At 46.5% G+C, this 23,777-nt stretch overlaps 1 long non-coding RNA gene and 7 other non-coding genes across 8 annotated transcripts; all 8 read right to left on the bottom strand.

The window, feature by feature from the left end:
- Nucleotides 1–289: 289 nt before the first annotated feature.
- Nucleotides 290–399, bottom strand: MIR521 (microRNA mir-521). The gene has a single exon (NR_128593.1). It is a non-coding gene; the product is annotated as a microRNA mir-521 (primary transcript).
- A 9,193-nt stretch (nt 400–9,592) lies between these two features.
- On the bottom strand, nt 9,593–9,712 carry MIR1283-1 (microRNA mir-1283-1). The gene has a single exon (NR_128589.1). It is a non-coding gene; the product is annotated as a microRNA mir-1283-1 (primary transcript).
- Nucleotides 9,713–10,604: 892 nt separating this feature from the next.
- MIR516B-1 (microRNA mir-516b-1) lies at nt 10,605–10,714 on the bottom strand. The gene has a single exon (NR_106505.1). It is a non-coding gene; the product is annotated as a microRNA mir-516b-1 (primary transcript).
- Nucleotides 10,715–12,602: 1,888 nt separating this feature from the next.
- MIR518D (microRNA mir-518d) lies at nt 12,603–12,721 on the bottom strand. The gene has a single exon (NR_128588.1). It is a non-coding gene; the product is annotated as a microRNA mir-518d (primary transcript).
- Nucleotides 12,722–17,599: 4,878 nt separating this feature from the next.
- Nucleotides 17,600–17,697, bottom strand: MIR518E (microRNA mir-518e). The gene has a single exon (NR_128587.2). It is a non-coding gene; the product is annotated as a microRNA mir-518e (primary transcript).
- Nucleotides 17,698–17,894: 197 nt separating this feature from the next.
- Nucleotides 17,895–21,059, bottom strand: LOC129528679 (uncharacterized). The gene is made up of 4 exons (XR_008673960.2): nt 21,028–21,059; nt 19,733–19,833; nt 18,987–19,072; nt 17,895–18,057 (listed from the first exon to the last, which is right to left on the bottom strand). It is a non-coding gene; the product is annotated as an uncharacterized lncRNA (long non-coding RNA).
- MIR526A (microRNA mir-526a) lies at nt 20,943–21,026 on the bottom strand. The gene has a single exon (NR_128586.1). It is a non-coding gene; the product is annotated as a microRNA mir-526a (primary transcript).
- Nucleotides 21,060–22,411: 1,352 nt separating the features above from the next.
- Nucleotides 22,412–22,530, bottom strand: MIR516B-2 (microRNA mir-516b-2). Its single transcript, NR_128600.2, has one exon. It is a non-coding gene; the product is annotated as a microRNA mir-516b-2 (primary transcript).
- Nucleotides 22,531–23,777: the final 1,247 nt, after the last annotated feature.

Here is a 23,777-nt window from a genome sequence, read left to right as displayed (position 1 = left end):
ACTCTGTGTCTACTAAAAATACAAAAAATTAGCCAGGCGTGGTGGCAGGCGCCTGTAGTCCCAGCTACTCGAGAGGCTGAGGCAGAAGAATGGCGTGAACCTGGGAGGCGGAGGTTGCAGTGAGCTGAGATCGCGTCACTGCACTCCAGCCTGGGCGACAGAGCGAGCCTCCATCTCAAAAGCAAAACAAAACAAACAAACAAAAAATTCAAAACCAAAACAGAACTACACCGTCGTCCAAGTCTGATGATAAGCAGCCTCTGCAAGTTATTACAAAGATCAGCATCAGCTTCAACGTTGCTTTTCTCACACGGTAACACTCTAAAGGGAAGTGCGTTCTTTTCTTTTAGACAACAGAAAGTTCTTCCCTTTGGAGGGTCACAGCATGAGATCTTCTTGCTCCAGGACTCTGGGTTTTTTGTTGAAATTTTCGTTGACCAGGTTAAAATGGACACAAAAATAAAGATGCATGTATTGGCCCTGTTTGCATGTTTTCTGGAATCCAGAACATAAACCCCTAAAAAACCATCTCCAGTTCCTTGCTTCAAAGGCTCAGCAGGTTAGCCTTGTTCATGCAGGGGCAACCCTCCTGAGTTTTGTCTCCAGAAAGAAAAATCAATGCCTACTGCACATACCTTATATTTCACCAAGAGAATAGGGCAGGATTTCTAGAGAACAGCAATGGATTTTGAGCCAAGTGTTCACTCGAGTTCCAGCACAGGGACACACAGTCCCGATGGGAGCATCCAAAATGGAATCTAAAATGTTGAAAATGTACATTGTTATATACACAAACATCCTCCAGGATAGACCACAGACTAGGATGTAAAAGCTCCTCAATACAATTTGAGCAGAAACAAACAAGTAAGGGTGTGGCACGGTGGCTCACACCATTAATCACAGCAGTTTAGGAGGCCCAGGTGGGAGGGTCACTTGAGCTCAGGGGTTCGAGGCCAGCCTGGGCAACATGGTGAAACCTCATCTGTACAAAAAACACAAAAGTTAGCCAGGTGTGGGGGTGCATTCCTGGAGACAGGTATTCAGGAGGCTGACATGGGAGGTGGAGGTTGCAGTGAGCTGAGATCACACCACTGCACTACAGCCTGGGCAACAGAGTGAGACTCTGTCTCAAAAACAAACAAATAAATCAGTTAAAAAATGCAAAAATTAGCCGGGCGTGGTGGCACATGCCTGTAACCCTGCTCAGGAGGCTGAGGCCGGAGAATTGCTTGAACCCAGGAGACAGAGATTGCAGTGAGCCAAGTTCCTGCCACTGAACTCCAGCCAGGGTAACAGAGTGAGACTGTTTCAAAAACAGGACCACTTGAGCCCAAGAGATCTAGGTTGGATGTGCCACTGCACTCCAGCCCGGGCAACAGAGACACCCTGTCTCAGATAAAAAACAAAACCCCACCATCATCCACGTCTGACCATAAGCATGCTCTGCAAATGTATTACCAAGATCAGCGTCAACTTCAATGCTGCTTTTCTCAAACCGTAACCCTCTGAAAGAAAGCACTTTCTGGGCGGGCGTGGTGGCTCACGCCTGTAATCCCAGCACTTTGGGAGGCCGAGGTGGGTGGATCATGAGGTCAGGAGATCGAGACCATCCTGCCTAACAAGATGAAATCCCATCTCTACTAAAAATACAAAAAATTAGCCGGGCTTGGTGGCGGGCGCCTGTAGTCCCAGCTACACAGGAGGCTGAGGCAGGAGAATGGCGTGAACCTGGGAGGCGGAGCTTGCAGTGAGCCAAGATCACGCCACTGCATTCCAGCCTGGGCCACAGAGCAAGACATCGTCTCAAAAAAAAAAAAAAAAAAAAAAGCACTTTTTCTTTAAGACAACAGAAAGTGCTTCTTACCTCTAGATGGCCACAGCCTGAGATCTTGCTCCAACACCATGGATTTTTTGTTGGAATTCTCTTGACCAGGTCAAAATGGGCACCAAAATAAAGATGCATTTATGGGTCCTGTTTGCATGTTTCCTGGAATCCAGAATATAAACCCTTAGAAGGACCATCTCCAGTTCCTTGCTTCAGAGAATCAGCAGGTTAGCCTTGTTTATCATAGCACAATCCTCCTGAGTTTTGTCTCTGGAAAGAAGAAGCAATGCCTACTAGAAATACATTATATTTAACCAAGAGAAACGGGCAGGATTTCTGTGGGTGGCAAGCCAACCAGGTGCCGAGGCAAGAGCCCGAAGGCACAAGCTGTTCCAGTATAATAAAGAAACTCACCACAAGCCGTTCCAGTATAACAAAGAAAAGACATAGAATAAGAATAGTTATACTAGAAATAGATTATAGATATGATTATATATGAATATTATTAATCATTAGTTTGTAGCATTACTCTTTATTCCAATATTATAATAATCTTTGTTCTACAATCATAACCTAGGGAAAACCAGGCCATACAGAGATAGGAGCTGAAGGGACACGGTGAGAAGCGACCAGAAGACAAGAGTGTGAGCCCTCTGTCATGCCCGGACACGGCCACTAGAGGGCTCCCTGGTCTGGCGGTAACACCAGTGGGAAGGCACCTGTTACCTAGCATAGCGGTAGCGCCAGTGCCTGGGAAGGCGCCCCTTACTTAGCAGACCCGGAAAGGGAGTCTCCCTTTCTCCAGGGGAGTTAGAGAAGACTCTGCTCCACCACCTCTTGTGGAAAGCCTGACATCAGGCAAGCCCGCCCGCAGCCGTCTGGTGGCCTAAACGTCTCCCTGTGATGCTGTGTTTCAGCGGTCACGCTCCTGGTCCACTTTCACGTTCCGCTCTGCACACCTGGCTCTGCCTTCTAGATAACAGTAGCAGAATAAGTGAAAGTATTAAAGTCTTTGATCTCTCCGAGAAATACATAGAAGAAATAATGACGTAAGCTGTCCCCTCTCTCTCTCCGCCTAAGCTACCAAATAGGGAAGGGCCCCCTGTCCGGTGGACACGTGACTCGCCTCATCTTACCTATCATTAGAGAAGGTGCACACTTCTTACCCTGCCCTTTTGCCTCGTATACAATAAATAACGGCGCGGCCAGGCATTCGGGGCCACTACCGGTCTCCACGTCTTGGTGGTAGTGGTCCCCCAGGCCCAGCTGCCTTTTCTTCTCTCTCTTTGTCTTGTGTCTTTATTTCTACAATCTCTCCTATCTGCTCACGAAGAGAAAAACCCACAGGCCCAGTAGGGCTGGACCCTACAGATCTCTAGAGAACAGCAGTGGATTTTGAGCCAAGTGTTCACTCGAGTTCCAGCACAGGGACACACAGTCCCGATGGGAGCATCCAAAACGGAATCTACGATGTTGAAGAATATACATTGTCGCACACACAAACATTCTCCAGGATAGACCACAGGCTAGGCGGTAAAAACTCCTCAATAAAATTTGAACAGAAATACACAAGTCTGGCTGGGGTGTGGTGGCTCACACCTCTAATCCCAGCACTTTAGGGGCTGAGGCGGGAGGATCACCTGAGCTCAGGAGTTAGAGGCCAGCCCCGGCAACACGGTGTAACCCCATGTGTACAAAAAATACAAAAGTTAGCCAGGTGTGGTGGTGCATGCCTGTAGACACTAATTCAGCAGGTTTAGGTGGGGGGCGGAGATTGCAGTGAGTTGAGATCACACCACTACACTCCAGCCTGGGCGATAGAGCCAGATCTTGTCTCAGAAATAACCAAACAAATAAAACACACACACACACACACACACACAGAGAAACAAAGAAAAATACCCAAGGTGATATCAGGGTATTCTCTGTATTTAAACAGTATTTTGTGTGTATACGATTATATTATATATATGATGAAATATACATCATATTTTTGGGACCCTGTCTCAAAGAAAGTTCCATATATTATATGCTCACAGGAAGAATAATTCCTACATGAGTGCTTGCTTTGGCAGTGCACATAAAAAAAATTGAAATGACAGAGATTACCCTGGCCCCTGCACAAAGGTGACAACCAAATTAATGATGTTCCTGTATTTATGTATTTATTTTTATTTATTGATTTTATGTCATTTTTATTATTTATTTATTTTTGAGACACAGTCTTGCTCTGTGGCCCAGGCTGAAGTGCAATGGTGTGATTTCAGCTCACTGAAATCTCCTTCTCCTGGGTTCAAGCTATTCTCCTGCCTCAGCCTCTGGGTAGCTGGAATTACAGATGTGTACCACTGCACCCAGATAATTTTTGTATTTTTAGTAGAGATGAGGTTTTGCCATGTTGGCCCTGTTGGTCTTGAACTCCTGACCTCAGGTAATTCCTGTCTTGGCCTCCCGAAATGCTGGGATTACAGATGTGCACCACCACACCTGGCCTTTTTTTTTTTTTTTTTTTTTTGAGACGGAGTCTTCCTCTGTCACCCAGGCTGGAGTGCAGTGGTGCGATCTCAGCTAACTGCAAGCTCCGCCTCCCAGGCTCATGCCATTCTCCTGCCTCAGCCTTCTGAGTAGCTAGGAGTACAGGCGCACACCACCACGTCTGGATAATTTTTTTTTTTTTTTGTATTTGTAGTAGAGACAGGGTTTCACCGTGTTAGCCAGGATGGTCTCGATCTCCTGACCTCGTGATCCACCTGCCTCGGCCTCCCAAAGTGCTGGGATTACAGGCGTGAGCCACTGCGCCCGGCCCACACCCAGCCTATTTTTTACTTTTTTGAGACTGAGTCTCACTCTGTTGCCCAGGCTGGAGTGCAGTGGCTCAATCTCAGCTCACTGAAAGCTCAGCCTCCTGGCTTCAAGCTATTCTCCTGCCTCAGCCTCCTGAGTAGCTGGGATTGCAGGGGTGCACCACCACCCCGTCTGGCTAATATCTATATTTTTAGTTCAGACGAGGTTTCATCATGTTGGCCAGGCTGGTCTCGAACAACTGACCTCAGGTGATCCTCCTATCTCAGCCTCCCAAAGTGCTGGAATTACAGGCAGGAGCCACCATACCCAGACTAGTCCCATCATTAAAATTAGGGAAAAAACAAAGATGCCCACACCTAAACAGCAAATCATTTGTTGTTCAAGGACATCTCAGATACATTGTTTATCTAAAATACAAGTTTAACTGAGGGCCCGGTGTGAACCAAATAATGGTTCTTACTTTCTTCTTGTCTGTGCATGGGTTAATACTCACATGTAGTCCCATCTACCAAGGACTGGGGAGGGGCAGAGGCAGGAGGATCTAAGACCACTTTAGCCAGGGCGGCATAGTGAGACCCCCGTCTCATGCATTTATCTCCTGGTCATGCACCCAAGATTTCAGCTTCATTTCCCCAATAAACACTGAAGCCCCATGCACTCCACCTCCGTGCTCTTCCTCATCCCATCTGCAGGGACACTGAGGTCCCTTCAACTCCACCTGACCCGACGTGAGGTTCTATACCAGTGCCAGAAAAATTTCCATAAAGTAAGAGGTGTTGATGGCCACGCACCATGGCTCATGCCTTTGGGAGGCCGAGGCGAGCAGCTCACTTGAGTTCAGAGGTTTGAGACCAGCCTGGTTAACATGGTGAAACCCCATCTTTACTTAAAAAAAAAAAAAAAAATTCAGGCCAGGCATGTTGGCTCACGCCTGTAATCCCAGCACTTTGGGAGACTGAGGCAGGTGAATCATTTGAGGTCAGGAGTTCGAGACCAGCCTGACCAACATGGGGAAACCCCATATCTACTAAAAATACAAAATTAGCCAGGTGTGGTGGCGCATGCCTGTAATCCTAGCTACTCAGGAGGCTGAGGCAGGAGAATCACTTGAACACAGGAGGCGGAGGTTGTGTGGGCCGAGATCATGTCATTGCCCTCCAGCCTGGGCAACAAGAGTGAAACTCCATCTCTCTCTCTCTCTTTCTAACACACACACACACACACACACACACACACACACACACGACAAATTCAAAAAGCAGTCAGGCGTGGTGGTAAGCGCCTGTAATTCCAGCTACTCAGGAGGCTGAGGCAGGAGAATTGCTTGAACCTGAGAGACAGAGGTTGGAGTCAGCCGGGATCGTGCCACGGCCCTCCAGACTTGGCAACAGCAAGACTCCACCTAAAAAATAAATAAATGAATGAATAAAAAAGAAAAATACAAATATTAGCCAAGTGTGATGTCGGGCCCCTGTAATCCCAGTATTCAGGAAGCTGAGGCAGGAGAATAGCTTGAACCCACGAGGTGGAGATTGCAGTGAGCCAAGATCGTGCCACTGCACTCCAGCCTGAGTCACAGAGCAAGACTCTGTCCCAAAAAAGAGGACCATTTGAGCCCAAGAAACCTAGGTTGGAAGTGCCTCTGTACTCCAGCCTGGGCCACAGAGACCCTGTCTTAGAAAACAAAAACAAAACAGAACCCCAACATCATCCAAGTCTGATGATAAGCATGCAAATATATTACCAACATCAGCATCAACTTCAACACTGCCTTTCCCAAATGGTAACACTCTAAAGGGAAGCACTTTGTTTTTTCTCAGACAACAAACAGAAAGTGCTTCCTCTAGAGGGTCACAGCATGGGATCTTCTTGCTCCAGCACTCTGGGTTTCTTGTTGGAATTTTCCTTGACCAGGTTAAAATAGACACAAAATAAAGATGCATTTATTGGCCCTGTTTGCATATTTTCTGGAATCCAGAACATAAACCCCTAAAAGGATCATCTCCAGTTCCTTGCTTCAAAGGCTCAGCAGTTTAGCCTTGTTCACCAAGGGGCAACCCTCCTGAGTTTTGTCCCCAAAGAGAAAAAGCAAAGCCTACTACACATACCTTATATTTAACCAAGAGATTAGGGCAGAATTTCCAGAGAACAGCAATGGATTTTGAGCCAAGTGTTCAGTTGAGTTCCAGGACAGGGGCACACAGTCCCGATGGAAGCATCCAAAATGGAATCTACAATGTTGAAGAATATACATTGTCTCACACACAAACATCCTCCAAGATAGACCACAGTCTAGGCTGACTCTAGAGGACCATTTGAGATTAGGGGTGGTGGCTCACAGCTGTAATCCCAGTACTTTGGGAGGCCAAGGCTGGTGGATCACCTGAGGTCAGGAGTTTGAGACCAGCCTGCCCAACATGGTGAAACCCCATCTCTACTGAAAACACAAAAATTAGCTGGGTGGGGTGGTAGGCACCGTAATCCCAGCTACCCGGGAGGCTGGGGCAGGAGAATCACTTGAACCTGGGAGGCCGAGGTTGCGGTGAGCCGAGATCGCCCTATTGTCCTCCAGCCTGGGCATCAAGAGAGAAACTCCGCCTCAAAAAACAACAACAACAACAAAAAAAACAATAATAATTAGCAAGACCTGATGGCAGGCAACTGAATTCCCAATGATTCGACAGGCTGAGGTGGGAGAAACACTGGAACCTGAGAGGTGGAGTTTCCGGTCAACAGAGATTCTGCTACTGCACTCCCAATGAAACGAGAGCGCATCTCAAAAAATCAAAAAATAAAAAGATCACCACTTGAGCCCAAGAGATCTCGGTTGGAGGTGCCACCCACTCTAGTCTGGGCAACAGAGACACTGTCTTGGAAAACAAAACAAAACAAACAGAACCCCAACATCATGCAAGTCTGATGATAAGCACGCTCTGCAAATGTGTTACCAAGATCAGCAGCATCTTCAACGTTGCTTTTCTCAAACAGTAACACTCTAAAGGGATGCACGATCTTTTCTTAAGACAACAGACAGTGCTTCCATCTAGAGGGTCACAGCATGAGGTCTTCTTGCTCCAGTACTCTGGCTTATTTTTTATGTATTTATGTATTTATGTATTTATTTTTTGAGATGGAGTCGCCCAGGCTGGAGTGCAATGGTGTGATTTCAGCTCACTGCAATCTCCTTCTCACGGGTTCAAGAGATTCTCCTGCTGCCGCCTCCCACGTAGCTGAGACTACAGGTGTGTATCACCACGCCTAGCTATATTTTGCATTTTTAGTAGAGAGGAGGTTTTGTCATGATGGCGGGGCTGCTCTTGAACTCTGACCTGAGGTGATCCACCAGTCTCGACCTCCCAAAGTGCTGGGATTACAAGCGTGTGCCACCGCACCCGGCCTATTTTTTATTTTTTTGAGACTGAGTCTCACTGTTGCCTAGGCTGGAGTTCAGTGGTGCGATCTCAGCTCACTGAGAGCTCAGCCTCCCGGCTTCCTGTGATTCTCCTGCCTCAGCCTCCTGAGTAGCTGGGATTACAGGTGTGTACCACCACCACATCGGGCTAAGTTTTGTATTTTTACTAGAGATGGGGATTCACCATGTTGGCCAGGCTGGTCCCGAACAACTGACCTCAGGTGATCCTCCTGTCTTGGCCTCCCAAAATGATGCAATCACAGGTATGAGCCGTGGTACCCAGCCTTGTCCTATACTTAAAATTAGAAACAAAAAAAGATGCCCACACCTAAACAGCAAATCATTTGTTGTTCAAGTACATCTCAAATACATTGTTTATCTGAAATAGAAATTTAAGTGGGGGTGGGGCGTGAATCAAAGAACAGTCCTTACTTTCCTCTTCCTGTACATGAGTTAATATTCACATGTAGTTCCAGCTACTAAGGACTGGGGAGGGGCAGAGGCAGGAGGATCTAAGCCCACTTTAGCTTGGGAGGCATAGTGAGACCCCCGTCTCGTTGCATATACGACCTGGTCATGCACCCAAGATTTCAGCTTCATTTCCCCAAGGAAAACTCAAACCCCATGCACTCCACCTCCATGCTCTTGCTGAGCAGTACACATCCCATCTGCAACGGACATTGGGGTCCCCTTCAACTCTACCTGACCCCAAGTGAAGTTCTATAAACCAGTGCCAGAATAATTTCTGTGGGGTAAAAGTTGTTGATGGCCAGGCGCGGTGGCTCATGCCTGTATTCTCAGCACTTTGGGAGGCCGAGGCAGGCAGATCACCTAAGGTCAGGAGCTCAGTTCAGCCTGGCCAACATGGTGAAACCCCATCTCTGCTAAACATTCAAAAATTAGGCCAGGCGTGGGGGCGCATACCTGTAATCCCAGAAATTTGAGAGTCAGAGGTGGGCGGATGACTTGAGGTCAGGGGTTTGAGACCAGTCTAACCAACATGGTGAAATCCCATTTCTACTAAAAAAAAAAAATACAAAAAGTAGCCAGGTGTGGTGGTGTGCTCCTGTAATTTCAGCTAGTCAGGAGGCTGAGGAAGAAGAATTGCTTGAACCCAGGAGGCAGAGATTGCAGTGAGCTGAGATCGTGTCACTGCCCTCCAGCATGGGTGACAGCGAGACTCCATCTCATAAATAAATAAACGAATTTTTAAAAATACAAATATTATCCAGGTGTGGTGATGGGTGCCTGTAATCTCAGCTACTTGGGAAGCTGAAGCAGGAGAATCGCTTGAACCCAGGAGGCGGAGGTTGCAGTGAGCCGAGATCACATCACTGCACTCCAGCCTGGGTGAGAGAGAGAGACTTTGCTTGCAAAAAAGGACCATTTGAATCCAAGAGACCTAGGTTGGACATGCCACTGCCACCACACTCCAGCCTGGGCAACAGAGACCCTGTCTTAGAACGAAAAAGCAAAACCAAAACAGAACCCCGCCATTGTCCAAGCCTGATGATAAGCATGCTCTACAAATGTATTACCACGGTCAGCATCAACTTCAACGTCGCTTTCTCAAACCGTAACCCAGCAAAGGGAAGCGCTTTCTTTTCTTTCTGACAACAGAAAGGGCTTCCCTTTGCAGAGTCACAGCCTGAGATCTTCTTGCTCCAGCACTCTGGGTTTCTTGTTGAAATTTTCCTTAACCAGTTCAAAACGGACACAAATATAAAGATGCATTTATTGGCCCTGTTTGCAAGTTTTCTGGAATCCAGAATATAAACCCCTAAAAGGACCATCTCCAGTTCCTTCCTGCAAAGAATCATCAGGTTAGCCTTGTTCATCAAGGGGCAATCCTTCTGAGTTTTGTCCCCAAAAAGAAAAAGCAATGCCCACTAGACATACCTTATCTCTAACCAAGAGACTTGGGCTGGATTTCTAGAGAACAGCAGTGGATTTTCAGCCAACTCTCACTTGAGTTCCAGCACAGGGACACACAGTCCCGACAGGAGCATCCAAAGTGGAATCTATGATGTTCAAGAACATACATTGTCACACACACAAACATTGTCTAGCATAGACTGTAGTCTAGGTTGACTCAAGAGGACCACCTGAGGCTAGGCGTGGAGGCTCATGCCTATAATCCCAGCACTTTGGGAGGCCGATGCAGGGGAATCACTTGAGGTCAGGAGTTTGAGACCAGCCTGGCTAACATGGTGAACCCCCATCTCCACCAAATGCAAAAACTGAGCAGGGTGTGGTGGCGCATGCCTGTAATCCCAGCTACTCGGGCTGCTGAGGCAGGAGAATCGCTTGAACCTGGGAGGTGGAGGTTGCAGTGAGCGGAGTTCCTGCCATTGCACTCCAGCCTGGGTCAGAGTGAGACTCCATCCCCCAAAAAGAGGACCATTTAAGACCAAGAGATCTAGGTTGGAAGTGCCGACACACTCCAGCCTGGGCAACAGAGACCCTGCCTAAGATAAAAAATAAAACAAAAACAAAACCCGACCGTCATCCACGTCTGATGATAAGCATGCTCTCCAAATGTATTACCAAGATCAGCATCAACTTCAACGTTGCTTTTCTCAAAGAGTAACCCTCTGAAAGGAAGCACTTTCTTTTCTTTCACAAAACAGAAAGTGCTTCTTACCTCCAGATGGTCACAGCCTGAGATATTCTTGCTCGGTGCATGGTGGATTTTTTGTTGGAATGTTCTTCGACCAGGTTAAAATGGACACAAACATAAAGATGCATTTATGGGCCCTGTTTGCATGTTTCCTGGAATCCAGAACATAAACCCCTAAAGGAACAATCTCCAGTTTCTTGTTTCAAAGAATCAGCAGGTTAGCCTTGTTCATCAAGGGGCAATCCTCCTGAGTTTTGTCTCTGGAAAGAAAAAGCAATGCCTACTACACATACTTCATATTTAACCAAGAGAATTGGGCTGGATTTCTAGAGAACAGCAATGGATTTTGAGCCAAGTGTTCACTTGAGTTCCAGTACAGGGACACACAGTCCCGATGGGAGCATCCAAAATGGAATCTACGATGTTGAAGAATATACATTGTCATACGCACAAATATTCTCCAGAATAGATCACAGGCTTGGTCATAAAAACTCCTTAATACAATTTTAACATAAATACACAAGCACAGGTGGGGCACGGTGGCTCACAACTCTAATTCTAGCACTTTAGGAGGCCGAGACGGGAGAATCACCTGAGCTCAGGAGTTCGAGATCAGCCCCGGCAACATGGTGTAACCCCATGTGTACAAAAAATACAAAAGTGAGCCGGGTGTGGTGGTGCATGCCTGTAGACACTAACGCAGCAGGCTTAGGTGGGAGGCGGAGGTTGCAGTGAGCTGAGAACGCACCACTACACTCCAGCCTGGGTGATAGAGCCAGACCTTGTCTCAAAAATAACCAACCAAACAAATAAAACACACACACACAGAAACAAACCAAAAAATACCCAAAGTGATATCAGAGTATTCTGTGTATTCAAATCAGCATTTTGTGAGTATACGATTATGTTATATATATGATATATTATATATATGATAAATTTAACTGGGGGCTGGGTACGAACAAAATAACAGTCCTTACTTTCTTCTTGTCTGTGCATGGGTTAATATTCACATGTAGTCCCATCTACCTAGGACTGGGGAGGGGCAGAGGCAGGAGGATCTAAGACCACTTTAGCCTGGGCGGCACAGTGAGACCCCTGTCTCATGCATTTATCTCCTGGTCATGCACCCAAGATTTCAGCTTCATTTCCCCAATAAACACTGAAGCCCCATGCACTCCACCTCTGTGCTCTTGCTGAGAAGAGCACATCCCATCTGCAAGGGACACTGAGGTCCCCTCAACTCCACCTGACCCCACGTGAGGTTCTATACCAGTGCCAGAATAATTTCCATGCAGTAAAAGGTGTTGACGGCTGTGCAGTGGCTCATGCTTGTATTCTCTGGACAACATGGTGAAACCCCCTCTTTAGTGAAAAAATAATAATAATAATAATAATAATAATAATAATAATAATAATAATAATACAAAAAGTAGCCGGGCCTGGTGGTGTGTTCCTGTAATTCCAGCTACTCCGGAGGCTGAGGCAGGAGAATTGCTTGAACCTGAGAGGCAGAGGTTGTAGTCAGCCGGGATCGTGCCACTGCCCTCTAGCCTGGTCGACAGCGAGACTCCATCTGAAAAGTAAATAAATACATGAATGAAAAAGAAAAATACAAATGTTAGCCAAGGATGATGTCAGGCACCTGTAATCCCAGCTCCTCAGGAAGCTCAGGAAGGAGAATTGCTTGAACCCAGGAGGCAGAGGTTGCAGTGAGCCGAGATCACGCCACTACACTCCAGCCTGGGTCACAGAGCAAGACTCTGTCCCAAAAAAGAGGACTATCTGAGCGCAAGAGACCTAGGTTGGAAGTGCTTATGGACTCCAGCCTGGGAAATACAGATTTTGTCTTAGAAGAAAAAAAAAAAAAGCACAGAACCCTGATATCATCCAGGTCTGATGATAAGCATGCTCTACAAATGTATTACTAAAGTCAGCATCAACTTCAACATTGAGTTTCTCAAACCGTAACGCTCCAAAGGGAAGCGCTTTGGTTTCTTTCAGACAACAGAAAGTGCTTCCCTCTAGAGGGTCACAGCATGGGATCTTCTCACTCCAGCACTCTGGGTTTCTTGTTGGAATTTTCCTTGACCAGGTTAAAGTGGATACAAAAATAAAAATGCATTTATTGGTCCTGTTTGCCTGTTTTCTGGAATCCAGAACATAAACCCCTAAAAGGACCATCTCTGGTTCTTTGCTTCAAAGAATCAGCAGGTTAGCCTTGCTCATCAAGGGGCAATCCTCCTGAGTTTTGTCTCTGGAAAGAAAAAGCAATGCCTGCTACACATACCTTATCTTTAACCAAGAGAATTGGGCTGGATTTCTAGAGAAGAGCAATGGATTATGAGCCAAGTGTTGACTTGAGTTCCAGCACAGGGACACACAGTCCCCTTGGGAGCCTCCAAAATAGAATCTAAGACGTTGAAGAATATACATTGTCTCACACACAAGCATCCTCCAGGATAGACCACAGTCTAGGCTGACTTAAGAGGACCACTTGAGGCTAGGCGCAGTGGCTCATGCCTGTAATCCCAGCAGTTTGGGAGGCCGAGGAGGGTGGATTACCTGAGGTCAGGAGTTTGAGACCAGCCTGGCCAACATGCTGAAACCCTGTCTCTACTAAAAACACAAAAATTAGTTGGGTGTGGTGGTGGGCGCCTTTAATCCCAGCTACCCGGGAAGCTGAGGCAGGAGAATCGCTTGAACCTAAGAGGAGGTTGCATTGAGCCGAGTTTGTGCCATTGCACTCCAGCTTGGGCAACAAGAGTGAAACTCTGTCTCAAAATAAATAAATAAATAAAAATAAAGAAATACACAAGTACGGGTGAGGCACGGTGGCTCACACCTCTAATCCCAACATTTTAGGAGGCCGAGGCAGGAGGATCACTTTAGTTCAGGTGTTGGAGACCAGCTCAGGTAAAATGGTGAAACCCCGTCTGTAGAAAAACTACAAAAGTTAGCCAGGTGGCTGGGTGTGGTAGCTCATGCCTGTAATCCCAGCAATTTGGGAGTCTGAGGCAGGTGGATCACTAGAGGTCAGGAGTTGGAGAGCAGCCTGACAAACATGGGGAAACCTGTATCTACTCAAGATACAAAATTAGCCAAGTGTGGTGGTGCATGCCTGTAATCGCAGCTACTTGGGAGGCTGAGGCAGGAGAATCACATGAACCTGGAAGGCGGAGGTTGCAGTGATCTGAAATCTTGCCATTGTACTCCAGCCTGCGCAACAAGAGCAAAATTCCCTCTCAAAAAAAAAAAAAAAAAAAAAAGGTAGCCAGCTGTGGTGGTGCATGCATGCCTGTAGACACACTAATTCAGGACGCATAGGTGGGAGATGGAAGTTACAGTGAGCCGAGATCGCACTACTACACTTTTGCCTGGGTGACAGAGCCAGACCTTGTCTCAAAAACAAACAAAAACCACACACACAAGAACAAAAAACAAACTCAAAGTGATATGAGTAACCTCTACCTCCCAGGTTCAAGCGATTCTCCTGCCTCAGGCTCCCAAGTAGCTGGGATTACCCGCACCTGCCACCATGCCCGGCATATATACATATATATATATATATATATGTATTTTTAGTAGAGACGGATTTTCACCATGTTGGCCAGGCTGGTCTTGAACTCCTGACCTCGGGTGATCCACACGCCTCAGCCTCCCAAAGTGCTGGGATTACAGGCTTGAGCCACCGTGCCCAGCCACATCATACATTTTTGAGACCATGTCTCCAAGAAAATAAAGATCTACATATTGTATGCTCACAGGAAGAATAATAGCTAAACATAAGTGCTTGCTTTGCTGGTGCACATAAAAAAAATTGGATTGACAGAGATTACCCTGGCCCCCACACAGAGGTGACACCCAAATTCATGATGGTTCCATATTTATCTTTTTTTTTTTTTAATTTTTTTTTTTTTTTTAGACCAAGTCTTACTCTGTTGACAGGCTGGAGTGCAGTGGCACGATTTTGGCTCCCTGCAACCTCTGCCGCCCAGTTGGAACGATTCTCCTGCCTTGGTCTCCCGAGTAGCTGGTATTACAGGCACCTGCCACTGCACTTGGCTAATTTTTGTATTTTTCGTAGAGATGAGGTTTTGCCGTGATGCCGCAGCTGGTCTTCAACTCCTGACCTGAGGTGATCCCCCCGTCTCGACCTCCAAAAGTGCTAGCATTACAGGTGTGCGCCACCGCGCCCGGCCTATTTTTTATTTTTTTGAGATTGAATCTTATTCTTTTGCCCAGGCTGGAGTTCACTGGCGCGATCTCAGCTCACTGCAACCTCTGCCTCCCGGCTTCAAGCGATTCTCCTGCCTCATCCTCCTGAGTAGCTGGGACTACAGGCGTGCAGCACAACCACGCATGGCTAATTTTTGTATTTTTAGTACAGACAGGGTTTCACCATGTTGGCCAGGCTGGTCTCAAGCAGCTGACCTCAGGTGATCCTCCTGTCTCCGCCTACCAAAATGATGGAATTGCAGGCGTGAGCCACCATACCTGACCTTGTCCTATATTTAAAATCAGGAGCAAAAAAAGATGCTCACATCTAAACAGCAAATCATTTGTTGTTCAAGTACATCTCAAATACATTGTTTATCTAAAATACAAATTTAACTGGGGGTGGGACGTGAATCAAAGAACAGTCCTTACTTTCCTCTTCCTGTACATGAGTTAATATTCACATGTAGTCCCAGCTACTAAGGACTGGGGAGGGGCAGAGGCAGGAGGATCTAAGCCCACTTTAGCTTGGGAGGCATAGTGAGACCCCCGTCTCGTTGCATATACGACCTGGTCATGCACCCAAGATTTTGGCTTTATTTCTCCAATAAAAACTCAAACCCCATGCACTCCACCTCCGTGTTCTTGCTAAGCAGTGCACATCCCACCTGCAAGAACATTGGGGTCCCCTTCAACTCTACCTGACCCCAAGCGAGGTTCCATAAACCAGTGCCAGAATAATTTCCGTGGACTAAAAGATGTTAATGGCCAGGCACGGTGGCTCACGCCTGTATTCTCAGCATTTTGGGAGGCCCAGGCGGGCAGATCACCTAAGGTCAGGAGCTGAGTTCAGCCTGGCCAACACGGTGAAACCACGTCTCTGCTAAAAATACAAAAATTAGGCCAGGCATGGGGGTGCATACCTGTGATCCCAGAAATTTGGGAGTCAGAGGTGGGTGGATCACTTGAGGTCAGGAATTTGAGACCAGCCTAGCCAACATGGTGAAATCCAGTCTCTACTTAAAAAAAATATACAAAAAGTAACTAGGTGCGGTGGTGTGCTTCTGTAATTCCAGCTACTCAGGAGGCTGAGGCAGAAGAACTGCTTGAACCCGGGAGGCAGAGGTTGCAGTGAGCCGAGCTTGTGCCACTGCCCTCCAGACTGGGTGACAGCGAGACTCCGTCTCAAAAATAAATAAATAAATAAATAAATAAATAAATTTTAAAAAATACAAATATCATCCAGGTATGGTGATGAACGCCTGTAATCTCAGCTGCTTGGGAAGCCGAGGCAGGAGAATTGCTTGAACCTGGGAGGCAGAGGTTGCAGGGAGCCGAGATCGCATCACTGCATATCAGCCTGGGTGACAGAGAAAGACTCTGCCCCCTAAAAAGGACCATTTGAATTCAAGAGACCTAGGTTGGACATGTCACTGCACTCCAGCCTGGGCAACAGAGATCCTGTCTTAGAATAAAAAAGCAAAACCAAAAACAGAACCCCGGCATTGTCCAAGCCTGATGATAAGCATGCTCTGCAAATCTATTACCACGATCAGCATCAACTTCAGCGTTGTTTTTCTCAAACCGTAACACTCCAAAGGGAAGCGCTTTCTCTTCTTTTAGACAACAGAAAGGGCTTCCCTTTGCAGAGTCACAGCTTGAGATTTTCTTGCTCCGGCACTCTGGGTTTCTTGTTGAAATTTTCCTTGACCAGGTCAAAATGGACACAAAAATAAAGATGCAATTTTTGGCCCTGTTTGCATGTTTTCTGGAATCCAGAATAAAAACCCCTAAAAGGACCATCTCCAGTTCCTTGCTTCAAAGAATCAGCAGGTTAGCCTTGTTCATCAAGGGGCAATCCTCCTGAGTTTTGTCCCCAAAGAGAAAAAGCAATGCCTACTACACCTACCTTATATTTAACCAAGAGAATTGGGCTGGATTTCTAGAGAACAGCAATGGATGGAGAGCCAGGTGTTCACTTGAATTCCAGGACAGAGACACACAGTCCCGACGGGAGCATCCAAAATGGAATCTAAGATGTTGAAGAATGTACATTGTCTCACACACAAACATCTTCCGGGCATTATCCCGTAAATGCTCCTCAGTAACATTTGAAGAGATACACAAGGGCAGGTGGGGCGCGGTGGCTCACACCTCTAACCGCAGCACTTACGTAGGCCAAGGCAGGAGGATCACTTGAGCTCAGGAGTTAGACACCAGCTCGGGAAACATGGTAAAACCTCATCTGTAAAAATACAAAAGTTAGCCAGGTATCGTGGTACATGCCTGTAGATACCAATTCAGGAGACTGAGGTGGGAGGTGGAGATTGCACCACTGCACTCCAGCATGGATGACAGAGCAAGACTCTGTCTCATAAATAAATAAATAAATAAATAAGCCAGGTGTGGTGGCACATACCTGTAATCCCAGCTGCTCGGGAGGCTGAGGCAGGAGAATCCCTTGAACCCAGGAGGCAGAGGTTGCAGTGAGTGGAGATCCTGACAGGACACTCCAGCCAGGGTCACAGAGCAAGACTCTGTCCCAAAAAAGAGGGCCACTTGAACCCAAGAGATCTAGGTTGGAGGGGCCACCACACTCCAGCCTGGGCAACAGACACCCTGCCTTAGAAAACAAAACAAAACAAACAAACACAAAACCCCACCACCTTCCATGGTTGGTTATAAGCATTCTCTGCAAGTGTATTACCAAGATCAACGTTGCTTTTCTCAAAGTGTAACACTCTGAAGGGAAGCGCTTTCTTTTCTTTTAGCCAACAGAAAGCGCTTCCCTCTAGAGGGTCACAGCCTGAGATCTTGCTCCAGCATTGTGGGTTTTTTGTTGGAATTTTCCTTCACCGGGTTAAAATGGACACAAAAGTAAAGATGCATGTATTGGCCCTGTTTGCATGTTTTCTGGAATCCAGAACATAAACCGCTAAAAGGACCATCTCCAGTTCCTTGCTTCAAAGAATCAGCAGGTTAGCCTTGTTCATCAAGGGGCAACCCTCCTGAGCTTTGTCTCTAAAGAGAAAGAGCAATGCCTACTGCACATACCTTATGTTTAACCAAGAGAATTGGGCTGGATTTCTAGAGAACAGCAATGGATTTTGAGCCAAGTGTTCACTTGCGTTCCAGCACAGGGACACACAGTCCCAATGGGAGCATCCAAAATGGAATCTACAATGTTGAAAATGTACATTGTTATATACACAAACATCCTCCAGGATAGACCACAGACTAGGATGTAAAAGCTCCCCAATAAAATTTGAATCTAAATACACAAGTACAGGTGGGGCACGGTGGCTCACACCTCTAATCCCAGCACTTTAGGAGGCCACGACGGGAGGATCACCTGAGCTCAGGAGTTTGAGACCAGCCTCGGCAACATGGTGTAACCCCATGTGTACAAAAAATACAAAAGTGAGCCAGGTGTGGTGGTGCATGCCTGTAGACACTAACGCAGCAGGCTTAGGTGGGAGGCGGAGGTTGCAGTGAGCCGAGATGGCACTGCACTCTAGACTGGGCAACAGAGCCAGATCTTGCCTCACAAACAAACAAACAGAAAACACCCACACACATACAAACAAAAAAATACCCAAAGTGACATAAGAGTATTCTGTGTGTGTAGAAGAGTATTTTTTGTGTATATTATACTACATATATGATAGGAATATATGATGACTGGGCGCGGTGGCTCACGCCTGTAATCCCGGCACTTTGGGAGGCCGAGGCGGGCGGATCACCTGAGGTCAGGAGTCTGAGCCCAGCCTGACCAACATGGAGAAGCCCGTCTCTACTAAAAATACAAACTTAGCTGGGCATGGTGGCGGGTGCCTGTAATCCCAGCTACTCAGGAGGCTGAGGCAGGAGAATCACTTGAACCCAGGAGGCGGAGGTTGCAGTGAACCGAGATCATGTCATTGCACTCCAGCCTAGGTGACAGGAGCGAAACTCCCTCTCAAAAAACGAAAAAAAAAAAAAAAGATGAAGACTATGTATTGTACGCACAAACAACCTCCAGGATAGACCACAGGTTAGGCCATAAAAGCTCCTCAATAATATTTGAACAGAAAAACACAAGTACGGTGGGTCTTGGCGGCTCATACCTCTAACTGCAGTACTTAAGGAGGCCAAGTCGGGAGGATCACTTGAGCTCTGGAGTTCCAGTCCAGCCTGGGAAACACGGTAAACCCTGTGTGTACAAAAAATACAAAAGTTAGTCAGGTGTGGTGGTGCATGCCTGTATTCAGCTCTTTAGGAGGCTGAAGTGGGAGGTGGGAGGTGGAGGCTGCAGGGAGCCGATTGCACCACTGCACTCCAGCATGGGCAACAGAGCCAGATGTTGTCTCAAAAAAAAAAAAAAAAACCAAAAATCCCAAAAACGCACACAAACAAAAAAACCCCAAAGTGATATGAGTATTCTCTGTGTACAGAAGAGTATTTTGTGTGTGTATGATTATATTATCAATATCAGACACTATAATAAAATGTATATGATATATTTTTGAGACCCGGTGTCAAAAAAAGAAAGCTCTCTATGTTGTTTGCTCACAGGAAAAATAATTCCTACACAGAACAGCATGCATTAAAAAAAATTGGAATGACAGAGATTCCCATGTCCCCTGTACACAGTGACACCCAAATTCATCATGGGTCCCATATTTAAAATTAGGAAATACAGACCGGGCGCATAGGCTAATGCCTATAATCCCAGCTCTTTGGGAGGCTGAGGCAGGTGGATCACCTGAAATCAGGAGTTCGAGACCAGCCTGACCAACATGGTGAAAACCTGTCTCTACCAAATGCAAAAACTGAGCTGGGTGTGGTGGTGCATGCCTGTAACCGCAGCTACCTTGGACGGTGAGGCAGGAGAATCACTTGAACCTTGGAGGCAGAGGTTGCAGTCAGCCGAGATCACATCACTGCACTCCCACCAGGCAACAAACTGAGACTCTGTCAAACAAACAAACAAACAAAAAAACAAGGTGTGATCAGTGCATGGAATAGTCTGGAAATCAAAGGACCCTCCCACCCCGGGATCTGCTGGGACTGTGTGCCCCACGATGCCTGGCCATGTCAACTATCTTTGAAAAGGGTCAGCAGGAGAATGTGGCTCACGCCTGTGGAATCCTTGAGCTCAGGTGTTGAGACCTTCCTGAGCAACAGAGATCATATCTGTATGAAAAATTAAAAACTTAGCCAAGTGTGGTGGCACGCCCCATGTAGTCCCAACTACATGGGAGGCTGAGTCAAGAGGACCACTTGAGGCTGGGCAAGGTGGCTCATGCCTGTAATCCCAGCACTTTGGGAGGCCGAGGGGGAGGATCACTTGAGGTCAGGAGCTGAGACCAGCCTGGCCAACATGGTGAAACCCTGTCTCTTCTAAAAATACAAAAATTAGGCCAGACGTTGTGGTTCATGCCTGTAATTCCAGCACTTTGGAAGGCCGAAGTGGGTGGCTCACATGAGGTCAGGAGTTTGAGACCAGCCTGGCCAACATGGTGAAACTCCGTCTCTACTAAAAAAAAATCCAAAAAGTAGCCAGGCATGGTGGTGTGTTCCTGTAATTCCAGCTACTCGGGAGGCAGAGGCAGCAGAATTGCTTGAACCTGGGAGAGCCGAGATCACGCCACTGCACTCCACCGTAGGCAACAGCGAGACTTCGTCTCAAAAATTAAAATAAAAAAAGAATAATAAAGAAAACTACAAATACTAGCTGGGTGTGGTGGTGAGCGCCTGTAATCCCACCTATTCAGAAAACCAAGGCAGGAAAATCACTTGAACCCAGGAGGCAGAGGTTGCAGTGAGCAGAGTTCCTGCCACTGCACTCCAGCCTGGGTCACAGAGCAAGACTCTGCCCCAAATAAGAGGACCATTTGAGCCCTAGAGATCTAGGTTGGAAGTGCCATCACACCCTAGCCTGGGCAACAGACATCCTGTTGTAGAAAACAAACAAACAAAAAAAACAGAACACCACCATCAGCCAAGTCTGACGATAAGCATGCTCTGCAAATGTACTACCAAGATCAGCATCAAATTAAACGTTGCCTTTCTCAAAGAGTAACCCTCTGAAAGGATGCATGTTCTTTTCTTTCAGACAACAGAAAGTGCTTCCCTCTAGAGGGTCACAGCACGAGATCTTCTTACTTCAGCACCATGGATATGTTGTTGGAATCTTCCTTAGCCTGGTGAAAATAGACACAAAAATAAAGATGCAATTATTTGTCCTGCTGGTGTGTTTCCTGAATCTAAAAACATAAACCCCTAACAGGATCATCTGCAGGTCCCATGCCTCAAAGGCTCAGCAGGCTAGCCTTGTTCATCAAGAAGAAATCCTCCTAACTTTTTTCTCCGGAAAGAAAAATCAATGCCTACCAGACACACCTTATCTTTAACCAAGATAACTGGGCTAAATTTCTAGACAAGAGCAATGGATTTTAAGCCAAGTGTTCACTTGAGTTCCTATATAGGAACACATAGCACTGATGGGAGCATCCAAAATGGAATCTAAGATGTCTAAGAATATACATTGTCACACACACAAACATTCCCCAGGATAGACCACAGGCTATGTTGTAAAAGCGCCTCAATACGGTGGCTCATGCCTGTAATCCCAGCACTTTGGGAGGCCGAGGCAGGAGGATCATGAGGTCAGGAGATCTAGACCATCCTGGCTAACAAGGTGAAACTCCATCTCTACTAAAAATACAAAAAAAATTAGCCGGGCGTGGTGGCGGGCGCCTGTAGTCCCAGCTACTCAGGAGGCTGAGGCAGGAGAATGGCGTGAACCTGGGAGGCGGAGCTTGCAGTGAGCCGAGATCGCGCCACTGCACTCCAGCCTAGGTAACAGACCGAGACCCCGTCTCAAAAAAAAAAAAAAAAAAAAAAAAAAAGCGCCTCAATAAAATGTAAGCAGAAACACACAAGTAGGGTGGGACATAGTGACTCACACTACTAGTCGCACTTTAGGAGGCCAAGGTGGGAGGATCACTTGAGCTCAGGGGTTCAAGACCAGCCTGGGCAACATGGTGAAACCTCATCTGTACAAAAAATACAAAAGTTGGCCAGGTATGGTGGTGCATGCCTGTAGACAGGTATTCAGATGGCTGAGGTCGGAGGTGGAGGTTGCAGTGAGCCGAGATCACACCACTGCACTACAGCCTGGGCAACAGAGTGAGACTCTGTCTCAACAATCAATCAATCAATCGATAATAAAATGCAAAAATTAGCCAGGTGTGGTGGCACATGCCTATAACCCTGCTCGGGAGGCTGAGGCAGGAGAATTGCTACAACCCAGGAGGCAGAGGTGGCCGTGAGCCAAGTTCCTGCCACTGCACTCCAGCTAGGGTCACAGCGCGAGACTCTGTCCGAAAAAGAGGGCCACTTGAGCCCAAGAGATCTAGGTTGGAACTGCCACCGCACTCGAGCCTGGGCTACAGACACCCTGTCTTAGAAAAAAACAAAACCCCAAGATCATCCAAGTCTGATGATAAGCATGCTCTTCAAATGTAATACCAAGATCAGCATCAACTTCAATGCTGCTTTTCTCAAAGAGTAACCCTCTGAAAGGAAGCACTTTCTTTTCTTTCACAAAACAGAAAGTGCTTCTTACCTCCAGATGGTCACATCACGAGATCTTCTTGCTCCAGCACCGTGGATTTTTTGTTGGAATTTTCTTTGACTAGGTTAAAATGGACACAAAAATAAAGATGCATTTATTGGCCCTGTTTGCACGTTTTCTGGAATCCAGAATATAAACCCTTAAAAGGACCATCTCCAGTTCCTTGCTTCAAAGTCTCAGCAGGTTAGCTTTGTTCCTCAAGGGAAAATCCTCCTGAGTTTTCTCTCCAGAAAGAAAAAGCAATGCCTACTACGTGCACCTTATATTTAACCAAGAGAATTGAGCTGGATTTCTAGAAAACAGCAATGAACTTAGAGCCAAGTGTTCACTCGAGTTCCAGTACAGGGACACACAGTCCCGATGGGAGCATCCAACATCGAGTCTACGATGTTGAAGAATATACATTGTCATGCACACAAACATCCTCCAGGATGGACCACAGGCTTGGTCATAAAAACTCCTCAATAACATTTGAACAGGAACACACAAATACCAGTGGGGTGTGGTGGCTCACATCTCTAATCCCAGCACTTTAGGAGGCTGAGACAGAGGATCACCTGAGCTTGGGAGGGAGTTTGAGACCAGTGCCTGCAACATGGTGTAAACCCATGTGTATAAAAAACACAAAAGTGAGCCAGATGTGGTGGTGCATGCCTGCAGACACTAATTCAGCAGGATTAGGTGGGAGGTGGAGGTTGCAGTGAGCTGAGATGGCACCACTACACTCCAGCCTGGGCGATAGAGTCAGACCTTGTCTCAAAAATAACCAACCCCTTTGTAGGGACATGGATGAAACTGGAAACCATCATTCTCAGCAAACTATTGCAAGGACAAAAAACCAAACGCCGCATGTTCTCACTCATAGGTGGGAATTGAAAAATGAGAACACATGGACACAGGAAGGGGAACATCACACACTAGGGACTGTTGTTGGGTGGGGGTAGGGGGGAGGGATAGCATTAGGAGATATACCTAATGCTAAATGATGAGTTAATGGGTGCAGCACACCAACATGGCACATGTATACATATGTAACTAACCTGCACGTTGTGCACATGTACCCTAAAACTTAAAGTATAATAATAAAATTAAAAATAAATATATAAATAGGGATACAAAAAATATGAGGAAAAAAAATAACCAACCAGACACACGCAAAGAAACAAAAAATACGCAAGGTGATATCAGAGTATTCTCTGTATTTAGAACAGTATTTTGTGTGTACATGATTATATTATATATAAGAATATATAAAATATACATGATATATTTTTGA

This window comes from Gorilla gorilla, chromosome 20 (genome assembly GCF_029281585.2).
Source record: "Gorilla gorilla gorilla isolate KB3781 chromosome 20, NHGRI_mGorGor1-v2.1_pri, whole genome shotgun sequence".
NCBI lineage: Eukaryota > Metazoa > Chordata > Mammalia > Primates > Hominidae > Gorilla > Gorilla gorilla.
Note: the sequence above shows the minus strand (reverse complement) of the source record. Positions and strands in the feature narration are given on the sequence as shown.